The sequence below is a fragment of the Carcharhinus amblyrhynchos genome, chromosome 25 (assembly GCF_965287045.1).
Source record: "Carcharhinus amblyrhynchos chromosome 25, sCarAmb.v2.hapA, whole genome shotgun sequence".
NCBI classification, from domain to species: Eukaryota; Metazoa; Chordata; class Chondrichthyes; order Carcharhiniformes; family Carcharhinidae; genus Carcharhinus; species Carcharhinus amblyrhynchos.
Window position 1 is genome coordinate 31710824 of NC_137348.1, and position 12013 is coordinate 31722836.

Consider the following 12013-nt stretch of genomic DNA (forward strand, 5'->3'; position numbering starts at 1 on the left):
TATGTAATGCCATGAAGATTAGCATGGGCATGTTTCTGTGATCTCCCTTTTACTAAAATATTTCCTTTTTCAAAACAGGGTACCCAATGTACTCCATTTCACTCAGGTTAAACTTCTGTGACTTATCTGCTGATCACCCTGCGTTCTATAACCTATTATTCTAGCTTACTGATCCAGGATGGCCAGTGACTGATAATCACTGCCTTCAGATTGATTCACTGAGATTCTGTCAGAATTGTGCAGGGTATAAATAATGGTGAGTTGTAATCTCTGCCTCCCCTTCCTATCAGCGTCCTATTAGCAGCAGTTTGTAGAGCAGTGATTTAGAGGTGACAAGGGTCAGCATTAATAAAGTAGTGGTTTGCCATCATTCAATTGTAAAGGATAGCTCACTGCGGCCTGACAAAACCCCTCAGCCACCTTGAAGTGCTGCAACAAAAGAGAAGAGATGCAGCCACACTAATCCTAATGGGTTACAAAGTGCTGACTGCTTTTAGGTCTCTTACAGTGATGGTTTATTTCATGACCATTCAAAGACCAAGGTCAACTGGCCTTCTTTATCAACATACAAACATGACAGGCAGACAAAGACTGGCTGTTCCATGAAGCCTGTCCCATGCAACGTGAAGGCATGAGCATCACAGGGCATGCAGAGAGACAACAGCCATCACACCAGTCAATTTATTTCACATTTCTCTGTGAAACGAGGATCTGCCTACAATCCAGCCTGCTCTTATTCTTGAATACTTCAATCTCAAATTCCACCCCAACCTATTGAACAGGAATACTCGATGTAAACAAAACTGAGCAGTTAATTGTTCCATACTGTATTCTCCATGGTAGTGTCTCCACTGGTCAAAGTCTACTTACTAACCAATTGACACTCTTCTCATGTAGAAAAAATTGTTGTTCTCTCGTTACGACTGAAAAATTCTTGTGGACTATCCTGATGAGTGCAAGACCAAAAGCTTTGAAAGCATGTCTCCTTTTAACGACACTCTCAAGTTCTTTACTACCAGATGGCCAACTCCTGAGAACTTCGGCAATTATGTTCTGTGGTCCACATTTGTCACAGGTTTGTGGGTCATGGGGCACAAGACTCAGAAACAAAAATGAAAGTTCATGAAGTGAAAAGATTGCCAGGAGGAAGAAAAAAATACAAAAGCTGAATGAGAAAAAGTATAATTCAAAAAAGAATAAAGAAATTGCTCTATGGCAAAACTGGGAGGCATACAGGACAGTGGCACAGCGGTTAGCACTGCTGCTTCACAGTGTGAGGAACCCAGGTTCAATTCCAGCCTTGGGTGACTGTGTGGGATCTTCGTATTCTCCCATGTCTGCGTGAGTTTCCTCAGGGAGCTTTGGCTTCCCCCTACAGTCCAACGATGTGCAGGTTAGGGTGGTTGGCCGTGCTACATTGCCCCTAACCAAGATGTGTAGGGTAGGGAGAAAAGTAAGGTAAATTAGCACAGCCTGAGTAAGATGGTCTGTCAGAGTGTTGGCGCAGGCTCGAGGGGCCAAATGCCCTTTTTCTGCACCGTACGAGTCAATGGTTTCTACAACAAGAAAGAAACAGACAATCCCATTCATCCCTGTGTGATTGAAGAATATATCCTTCATATATCTGAGGAGCAACATCACAGAAAGAATGGAAGTAACACCAATAGCTAAAGAATGCAGATTGGGAACAAGCCACTCAGTTGAACAAGCTTGTTCCAGCTGTCATCCATTCAAGAATGACCTATTCTATGATCGAGCAGGCTTGATATGCGTAAATATTTTTGAGTTATCATTCTGCAGAAAGAGTCCCTGACCTCCAAAGGTAATCAAGTAACAATTTGGAATATCTAGCAAGCATACATCATCGTTATGGTATTATGGCTAACTGCCCAACATTCTTCACTATTCCCTCCCCACCTATCAATGCCCCCACCCCTCCCATCCCACACATACACTAAACTTGATGCCATTTACTTTTTGAAGAGATGCTGTTGTCTGTTCATTTGGTTTTCTTTTTGTGTATTTTTAGATGAAAACGGAGTCAGGAAAAGCAGATGCGGGGGTGGCCTCTCCTGTTGTTTGTGGTGATCTAACAAAGCCTCCCAAACTTCATTCTGTTAGTCATCACACTATTTTTCTTCTTTTTCCCCGATCTCACTTCCATTTGCAGTTCTTTTAAACTTTATTTTTGCTTTCTTATTGATCCATTTATTAGGGCACCTACTTTAAAAATACCTTTAAAAAATTTCAAAAGTCCAGTCAACTGATGGCTGGAATGGGAGCAGGAGGTGGGATTGTGTCGATGGTGTAGGGCAGAGGAGATGATCTTATGAGGGACAGTTGAAGAGGCTGGACCTGCATCCACTGGAGTTTAGAACGAGAGGTAAACTTGAGAGGATTGGATGACAGGATAGACGCTAGAAGGATGTTTCACCTTGTGGGAGAGTCGAGTGCTTGGGAACTAAGTTTAAAACGAATGGATCTTTTATTTAAAACGAACATGAGGGAAACGTTTTCTCTGAGAGGGTTTATGAGTCTTTGAAACTCTTCTTGATAGAATGGTGGAGCCTTGGTCATTGAATATTTTTAAGGTGGAGTAGATAGATCCTTGACTAACAAGTGAGTCAAAGATTACCAGAGATAGGGTATGTGGACTTGATACCACAAACTGACCAGCCATAATCTTATTGGATGGCAGAACAGCCTCAATGGACGAAATGGCCCACTCCTGTTCCGCGTTCATATGTTTACATGTAAAATCCCACCCAAGGCCATGGAGAATTCTGTTCTGCAAGCCAAACAGGTTGGGCGTAGCAGTAAAATTCCTGTGATAGAGTTTGTATTCTTGTTTGACCTCAAGACACATAAAATGACATCCATTTCTCATGTCAATAATTTTACCACAGAATGCAGCAAGCAACCAGCCTTTTTTAATAATTTTGAGACACGGGCATCGCTGGCTGGCCAGCATGTATTGCCCATCCCTCGCTGCCCTTGGAGGGCAGCTGAGAGTCAACCACATTGCTGTTGAGCTGGAGTCACATGTAATAATCTGCCAAGTAAAGACCGTAGATTTCCTTCCCTAAAGGACATTGGTGAATCACTTGGGTTTTTACGACAATGGTTTCACGATCATCCTTAGACTTATTCCAGGTGTTTTTTTTATTGAATTCAAATTTCACCATCTGCCATAAAAGGATTCGAACTCGGGTCCCCAGATCTTGCCCTGGGAATACTAGTCAAAAGCCACTGCTTTCTCTGTAATTGCTGTTACAATCTAATGAGACACCAGGATCTCAGTGATAGTGAAGTTGGTGTGAGACCCAGATTTGATTTCAGCCTTGGGTGATTGTGTGGAGTTTGCACGCTCTTCCTGTGTCTATGTGGGTTTCCCCTGGGTGCTCCGGCTTCCTCCCACAGTCCAAAGATGTGCAGGTTAGGTGGATTGGCCATGCTAAATTGCCCCTCAGTGTCCCAGGATGTGTAAGTTAAGGGAATTAGCATGGTAAATGTGTGGGGTTATGGAGATGGGGTGGGCCTGGCTAAGATGTTCTGTAGGAGTGTCGGTGCAGACTCATTGGACTGAATGGCCTTCTTCAACACTGTAGGGATTCTATGAAGAGGCCTGGGGACAGATGAGGAGATTTCTCATTGCTTTGGATAGCATTCAAGATTTCTCCTCTCCGCTGCTACAATCTGACTGCCCTTGGTCATTGCTTAGTGATTTGTATCAAGCTGCCTCCCTGTCTTTTGCCCATTAGCACATTCCTCATCTCACACATTCTTTGTTTTCATGCCTCGCTCTCCCCCATTTTGGGGCCTCTCTTGATCTGCACTCTGTTTCCTTTGACCTTTATCCTTCTGTTTCCAGTAAGAACAACAAAGAAACATTCCTGTACTCCGAATGCACATTCTTAAGTCAGCCACGTTGACTGTTTTGTATTTTCCTCTGTGTCAGGCTCCCTGCGCCCTAAAACTGTGCAACCGGCCACTGAACATTCCACGCCACCTTGTAAGTAAAAGTAATCAAGTACTCTACTTGTAATGCACGTTTTCCAGTGCCAAAGGATGAAAGAAAGGACAGGGTAAAGCACTAATGGGACATTTTATCAGGTCAAGCATTTCTAACGAGGATCCATCAAGAATGAAATACTCAAGAAATAAAATGGCAGAATTTTATACTGTTGATCGACACAACACATTTTAGAATCATAGATTCCCTACAGTGCAGAGGAGGCCATTCTGCCCATCGAGTATGCAGTGACCACAATCTTAACTTGGCCCTATTCCCGTAACCCCACATATCTACCCTGCTGATTCCCTCACACTAGGATCAAATTGGCATGGCCTTTAGCAATTTAACATCTTCACTTTTTAAATGCTGCACCATTGAGAGTCTAATTGCCTCCATCAGATAAATCACTGGCAACAGGTTTTGAGTTTGTGACAGCATAGAATCCCGACAGTGCAGAAGGAGGCCATTCGGCCCATCCCAATCCCACAATCCCACCCAAGCCCATTCCCGTAACCCCACATATTTACTCTGCTAATCCCCCGACAACTAGGGTCATTTTAGCATGGCCAATGTCCAAACATCTTTGGAGTGTGGGAAGAAACTGAAGCACCCAGAGGAAACCCACACAGACACAGGGAGAATGTGCAAACTCCTCATAGACAGTGACCCGAGGCTGGAACGGCACCCTAGTCTCTGGCGCCGTGAAACAACAGTGCTAACCACTGTGCCGCCCATGTTCCCTTTTTTCGAAATACTTTTGAAATGTGGCTGAAATAACAAATTGGCTATTCTGGAAACAAAACGTGCAACATTTAGAGGGATCATAAAACCCAGTTTGGTAACTCTCCAACTCACATTAGGTTGTAACTTGAATCTATTTGTCTTTAAAATGAACTTGTGACAGCCTTAACCATTGAACATGCTCAGCTCATCCAATTTAAAACTGCCTTAAGATAGCCACTTGAAAAGGCCATGTTGTTGATGAGAGACATTCCAAACATGTTCATAAACATTTTGAAATCAATTAGATAAACTGTAAAAGACCACTTTTACGCATAAAGTTGACAATCAGTGAAGAATTTGACATCTGGGCCGGAATTTTCCAGCCCCGCTGCCGCTCCGTTAGCCACAGCGGGAACAGAGAATCCCCCAGGCATGGATGGTCAGAAATCCCTGTCCTGATGTTTGATTCACCTTATTAAGAAAGTTCTCGAGATGAATCACAATATATGTCATAAATCAGGATGTACATAATTCCATCTCTTTATGAAAAGTGTTTTTTTTTGCAGCATGGTGACACAGTGGTTAGCACTGCTGCCTCATAGCGCCAAGGACTTGGGATCGATTCCTGCCTCGGGTCACAGTCTGTGTGGAGTTTGTACATTCTTCCTGTGTCTGTGTGGGTTTACTTCAGGTGCTGGTGAGCTGCATCGGCCATGCTAAATTCTCCCTGTGTACCCAAACAGGCGCCGGCGTGTGGTGACAAGGGGATTTTCACAGTAACTTCTTTGCAGTGTTAATGAAAGCCTACCTGTGACACTTGTGAATTGTGACAATTCAAAACAAATTTGAAAGTTCGAATACCAAACTAAAGAGGCACCGTTACTGAACTGGGTTGCTAGGATTTTACATTCTGGTCCTCAGGCTGCAGGGCCCAATAGGTAAGCCTGATGAATCAAGTGTTGTTGGGTTGGGGTTCTTGGCAAATTGTACAGCAGGGCAGAAAGAAAATCACGCACACTGCCATTATATCAAGGCACAATATTTAAAAAGTACCCAGGTCAGTTACTCATTCACCATACCAGGAGTTTGGACCAGGAAATGGTGAGCACATTCCCCAAGCTTCAGCAGTACCTCACTGGACACTCCACTGCATGCCATGGAGGAGAGAAGGGAGGTCCTTTTTCCCAAGGATGGGAAGAAGGCCCACCTGTCTCACCACACCTGCAAGGCAGGAGGATGCCAGGGTGGTCAATGCCAATTCTATCCAGAGGAAGATTGCCCTGCAGCGCAGGAAAGGAATTAATGACCATCCCCATGCTGCCAAGGTAAGTGAATCCTGCAGCCCCCGTACTCACCTCACTGAATAGCAACTAGGATATGGGCCTCAATGGCAGAGCCATCACCTATGCTGTCCATGCGTAAAAGCACTTTACAAGGTATTGGGGTGTAGCCTCGTAGTCCATTGCCTTCCATGGGGACTGCTGGAAGGGAGGTAACCACACATTGCTAACCCATTCACATGGAAGGCACAAAACCTGGGGGTGGTTGACATTGATGGCCAATGCAGATGCTGCTGATACCATATCGCTGTTGTTCTCTTCCTTTCAGTTGCAGAGCCTGAGACTCTGCAGGATGCTGCCAGAGCACATCTTTCATGTGGCACATGGGTCCATGATGGAGGTTGGCAGCCTGCAAATGGCATCTGCATCAGAAGTGCATACCAGCTGTTTCCTCTCTTCACTCAGGAGAAGGCAGCGCAGAACAGGTGAGAGAGGGAGAAGGCCAGAGGGAGCATGTCTGATGTCTTCCCCCTCGCATTGAGTTGTCAGGGGAGGACTGTGACTATGCATGTGCCACAAGCAAGGTCAGTCTATTTCAAGCACCCAGTGAGGAGGCTTAACCTCTGCACATCAAAACCTGAAGGTGAGGGGACTTGGGAGGGAACACAGACCGTTAGCAGAATAGGGGCACAGTATAATACCTTAGAACGATCAAGTCAGAGGGAGTACAGCTGTATGATGTTTCAAGGGAGTTAGACAAGGCTGGATGACCTTTACTTTAATGCCAGGAATATTACAGGTAAAACAGATGAGTTAAGGGCGAGGATTGACATGTGAAAATGTGATATAGTAGCCATCACAGAGACATGGCTGGGGGAGGGATGGGATTGGCAGCTCAATACTCCAGGATATAGATTCTTCAGGCGAGATAGAAGAGAGGGTAAAAAAGGAGGAGGCATTGCATTGTTAATTAAGAAGTCAGTTACTGCAGTAAGGAGAAATTATGGGTGGAATTCTTCGGCTGTGCTGGTCGAACAGCCAGAAATTCCCGCCCAACCGTCAATGGTGTTTCATATTCTCCACAATCCGCCCGCTAAAATTCCAGCGGCGGGCAGGATGGGAGAACTCTGGCCTATATCTTGGTGGGTGGATGGGTGTGTGCCATCGAATGAAGCTTTGTGAGTCGAATGTAGGAATAAAAAAGGGTCAGTCACATTGTTAGGTGTTTACTACAGACCCCCAGATCGTTGGGGGGAAAGTGAGGACTAAATGTGTGCACAATTCATGGAGGTGTGTAAAACACAATAACAATAGGGTAATTATATCTGGTGATTGTAACTTTCCCAACATTAATTGGGATAGGCATAGCGTTAAGGGCTTGGATGAAGTGGATTTTTTGAAATGTTTATAGGATAACTTTTTAGATAAAAATGTAGAGGATCCAACAAAGGAAAGTGCAGTGTTGGACCTAATTCTGGGGAATTATACTGAACAGGTGTTTGAGGTGGTGGTGGGGGAGCATTTTAGCAATTGTGATCACAACATGGTACATGAAAACCATGGATGACATGAGATATTCAGGAGATAATGAGAAGAAAAAGGCAGGCTTCCAGCAGAGGCACTAGAGAAATACCTCAAGTGCAAGGTGGAGCTTAAGAAAGCAATTTAGAGAGGAGGATGGGATATGAGAAAGCTCTGGCAGGTAAAAGTAGGGAAAATCCCAAGATATTCGATAAGTATATCAATGGGAAGATGATAACCAGGGAAAGAGTAAGGCCCATTAGGGACCAAGAGGGCAATCTGCGACTGGGGCCAGTGACCACTGGCAGAGTACTGAATAAATACTTCACATCTGTCTTCACCCAAGAGAATGTGGATGAGGGTCTGAAACTCAGGGAGAGAGACTGCGAGGTTCTTCAGCAAATTGACAACATATAGAAGGTGTTGACAGGCTTAAAAATGGACAAATCTCCAGATGCAGAAGAATTGTGTCCCAGGTTCATGTGTAGGTAAGGGAACAGATTGCAGGAGCTCTGACTGAAATTTTTAATTCTTCTCTGAACATGGGGGAAGTGCCAGAGGACTGGAGAACAGCTAAAGTGGTTCTGCTATTTAAAAAGGGCTGTAGAGATAAGCCAAGAAAACGCCAGACCAGTGAGTCTCATGCCAGTGGTAGGGAAACAATTGAAGAAAATTCTGAAGGAGGGAATCTATCTCTACTTGGAGGGGCAAGGTGTGATTAGGGATAGTCAGCAAGGCTTTGTCAGACGGGCATCATTCCTAACAAATTTAATCAAATGTTTTGAGGAGATGACCAGGTGCAGAGATGAGGGTAGTGCAGTTAATGTCGTCCCCAACCAGCATCATGTGATGGGACCCACTTCTGGGATTTGTGAAAAAATTGACTTTTAAAAAGTCTGATGGGAAAGGCCATCAGTTTAATCAGCAGGCTGCACACTGCAGTGTTAATGTAAGCCTGCATGTGACACAAACAAACAAACTTTAAAAAAACTCATTTTTATTGCTGTTGGTGAGGGAAAATGAGCCGAATGGTTTCCTTCTGCACGGTAGGGATTCTATGATTCTATGAAAATGTTCTCAAAACATACGTCTTTGATCAAAATTTTAGTTACGCCCTCTTTCGGGTATCTCTTTCTTTCCCCCATTTTTGTCCTCATGCTTGGGGTCAATTCTTGCCTGAATCCACTCGGGGAATAAAACCCAAGGGCGTTTGGCTGCTTTGAAGGCAAAGGCCAGAATTTTATGGCCATTCACGCCAGTGGGATTTTTCCATCCTCGCTGCAGGGAACCAAGATTTGGCTGGGCGCCAAATTCTCTGACCTCGTTGCAGCAGGAGCCTGGCGTGAACAGCTGGTAAGATCAGGGCCTATAGTATAAAACCCATGAGCACAGCACCTGACCTGGTTCGTGCAACTTGGGTAATCGGTGCTCCAGTCCTATAGGGCAGCACCGGAGCACTGTGGTCAGCACTGCTGCTTCACAGCTCCAAGGACCTGGGTTCAATTCCTAGAACCCTACAGTGCAGAAAGAGGCCCATCCAGTGTGCACTGAACACAATCCTACCCAGGCCCCATCCCCATATCCCTACATATTATACCCAATAATCCCTCTAACCTACGCATCCCTGGATACTAAGGGGCAAATTAGCATGGCCAATCAACCTAACCCGCACATCTTTGGACTGTGGGAGAAAACTGGAGCACCCGGACGAAACCCACGCAGACACTAGGAGAATGTGCAAACTCCACACAGACAGTGACCCGAGCCAGGAATTGAACTCAGGACCCTGGAGCTGTGAAGCAGCAGTGCTAGCCACTGTGCTACCGTGCCGCCCATGGTAGCACAGCGTTTCCTGGCTGGGGTCACTGTCTGCGTGGAGTTTGCATATTCTCCTCACATCTGCATGGGTTTCCTCCGGGTGCTCGGTTTCCTCCCATGCTCTGAAGATGTGCGGGTTAGGTTGTCCCTTCATGTCAGGAGGATTAATGGGCTAAATAGGTGAGGTTATGGGGATAGGGTCTGGGTGGTATTACTGTCGGTGCAGGCTTGATGGGCTGAATGGTCTCCTTCTACACTGTAGGGATCCTATGATTTACAGATATCATAGATCCCTACAGTGTAGAAGGAGACCAATGATATCTGTAAATCACAGGATCCTTCCAGTGTAGAAGGAGACCATTGTGTCTGGTTGTGTTTCGGGTAGTTCCCCATCAGCAGCAGACACTTGCAGTACTTATGCAGCAGAACATCACATTTGCACAGGCACAACATGTTGTACGTTTCATTGCTTTTAGTGGAGCCTTGCCATGCGCAAATTGGCTGCTGAGTTTTCCTACTTTTACAACAGTGGCTACACTCCAAAAGTACTTCACTGGCTGTGAAATGCTCTGGGAAATCCTGAGATCCTGAGAGGTGCTCAATAAGTTCAACTTTCATTCATGCTCCAAACACAGTAACACATTCTCAGCTGTACTATACAAAGTGTGATAGAGGTGTGACATTGCTGGATAAATTATCATATTTTACGATAATATTTCACGTCATGGTGACATTTGAATTTGGTTTATTTCAAATAATAGGCTCCCAATGCGTAAGCTGTGCTGTTGGATGCAAATTATGCATTGAAGCTTCAAATTGTGATCATAGAATCATAGAAACTCTACAGTGTACAAGAAGGCCATTCAGCCCATCGAGTCTGCACTGACAACAATCCAACCTAGGCCCAATCTCCATAACCCTACAATTTACCCCATTTATCCCTTTAACCTACGCATCTCTGAGGGAGAATTTAGCACCTAACCCACACATCTTTAGATTGTGGGAGGAAATCCATGCAGACAAAGGCTGAATGTGCAAACTCCACACAGACAGCCCCCAAAGCTGGAATCGAACTGCTGTGAGGCAGCAGTGCTAACCACTCTGTCACTATGCCACCCCCCGTCTGAGAAGACAGGGGTTCGATGCAGAAAAACTGATTCAACCATCAGAACAATGTGCTTCAAACTATCATCATATGCAAAACATTTTGTTGTTTTTCAAACTACGAAAGGATGTTTCAAAGTATAAATCGCCTGATAAATCACTAGCCTCACCATTTAAAGCCAGCATATTCATGAGAACATGTAGTCATAGGCTTCGAGAGTCATAGTCATACAGTGCAGAAAAGGCCCTTTAGCTCATTGAGTCTGTACTCACAAAACTTCCACTTAGGTCGCACTAATCCCATTTTCCTGCACTTGTTCCATATCCTTGAATATTAAGATGTTTCAATCGCTCATCCAAATAGTTTTTAAAAATTGTAAAGTTTCCAGCCTCCTCCAGCTTCCCAGGCAGTGCATTCCAGATTCTGACCATCAAACCCCTCTGAATCTCCTGCCCCTCATCTTAAAACTGTGCCCCCTTGTGACTGACCCCACAACCCAGGGGAACATCTGCTCCCTGCTCACCCTGTCCACACCCCTCATAATCTTGCACACTTTAATCATGTCCCCCCTCAACCTTCTCTGCTCTTAAAAAAAAGCAACCCAAGTCTATCCAATCTTTTCTTGTAAGCTAAATGCTCTAATCCAACAACATCCTGGTGAATCTCCTCTGTACCCCCTCTAGTACAATTACATCCTTGCTATAGTGAGGTGACCAGAACCAGACACGCTCCAGCTGTGGCCTAACCAACATTCTGTACATCTCGAAGATTAGGGGAGACGGTGGCATAGTGGTATTGTCACTAGATTACTAACCTCAGTGTAATACCCAGAGAACCTGGGTTCAAATCCCACTGTGACAGATGGTGAAATTTTTTTAAAAATCAATAAAAAGCTGGAATTATAAGTCTAATGATGAATATGAAACCATTATCGATTGTCATAAAAATCCATTTGGTTCACTGATGTGAATCTTTCAACATCAATTCTGTCCAATATTCCAAAAAGTACAGCATAGGAACAGGCCTTTCAACCCTCCAAGCCAGTGCCAATCATAATGCCCTTACTAGCCATAAAGAAAACTTCTGTCTAAGTGAATGGGTGAGGGTCTGGCAGATGGAGTACAATGTTGGTAAATGTGAGGTCATCCATTTTGGTAGGAATAACAGCAAAATGTAATATTATTTAAATGGTAAAAAATTGCAGTATGCTGCTGTGCAGAGGGACCTGGGTGTCCTTGTGCAGCAAGTTGGTTTGCAAGTGCAGCAGATAATTAAGAAGGCAAATGGAATTTTGCCTTCATTGCTAGAGGAATGGAGTTTAAAAACAGTGAGGTTATGTTGCAGCTGTATAAGGTGCTGGTGACGCCACACTCGGAGAACTGTGTACAGTTTTGGTCTCCTTACTTGAGAAATGATGTACTGCCACTAGAAGGGGTGCAGAGGAGATTCACTAGTATGATTCCAAAGTTGAGAGGGTTGGCTTACAAGGAGAGACTGAGTAGACTGGGGCTTTACTCACTGGAATTCAGGAGAATGAGGGGTGATCTTATA

The 12013-nt window shown here is 44.6% G+C and overlaps 1 protein-coding gene across 5 annotated transcripts in view; it reads right to left on the reverse strand.

Moving 5' to 3' along the window:
* The window catches only part of astn2 (astrotactin 2), a 1598826-nt gene that overhangs the window by 485102 nt on the left and 1101711 nt on the right, over window positions 1-12013 (reverse strand). The window lies entirely within an intron of this gene.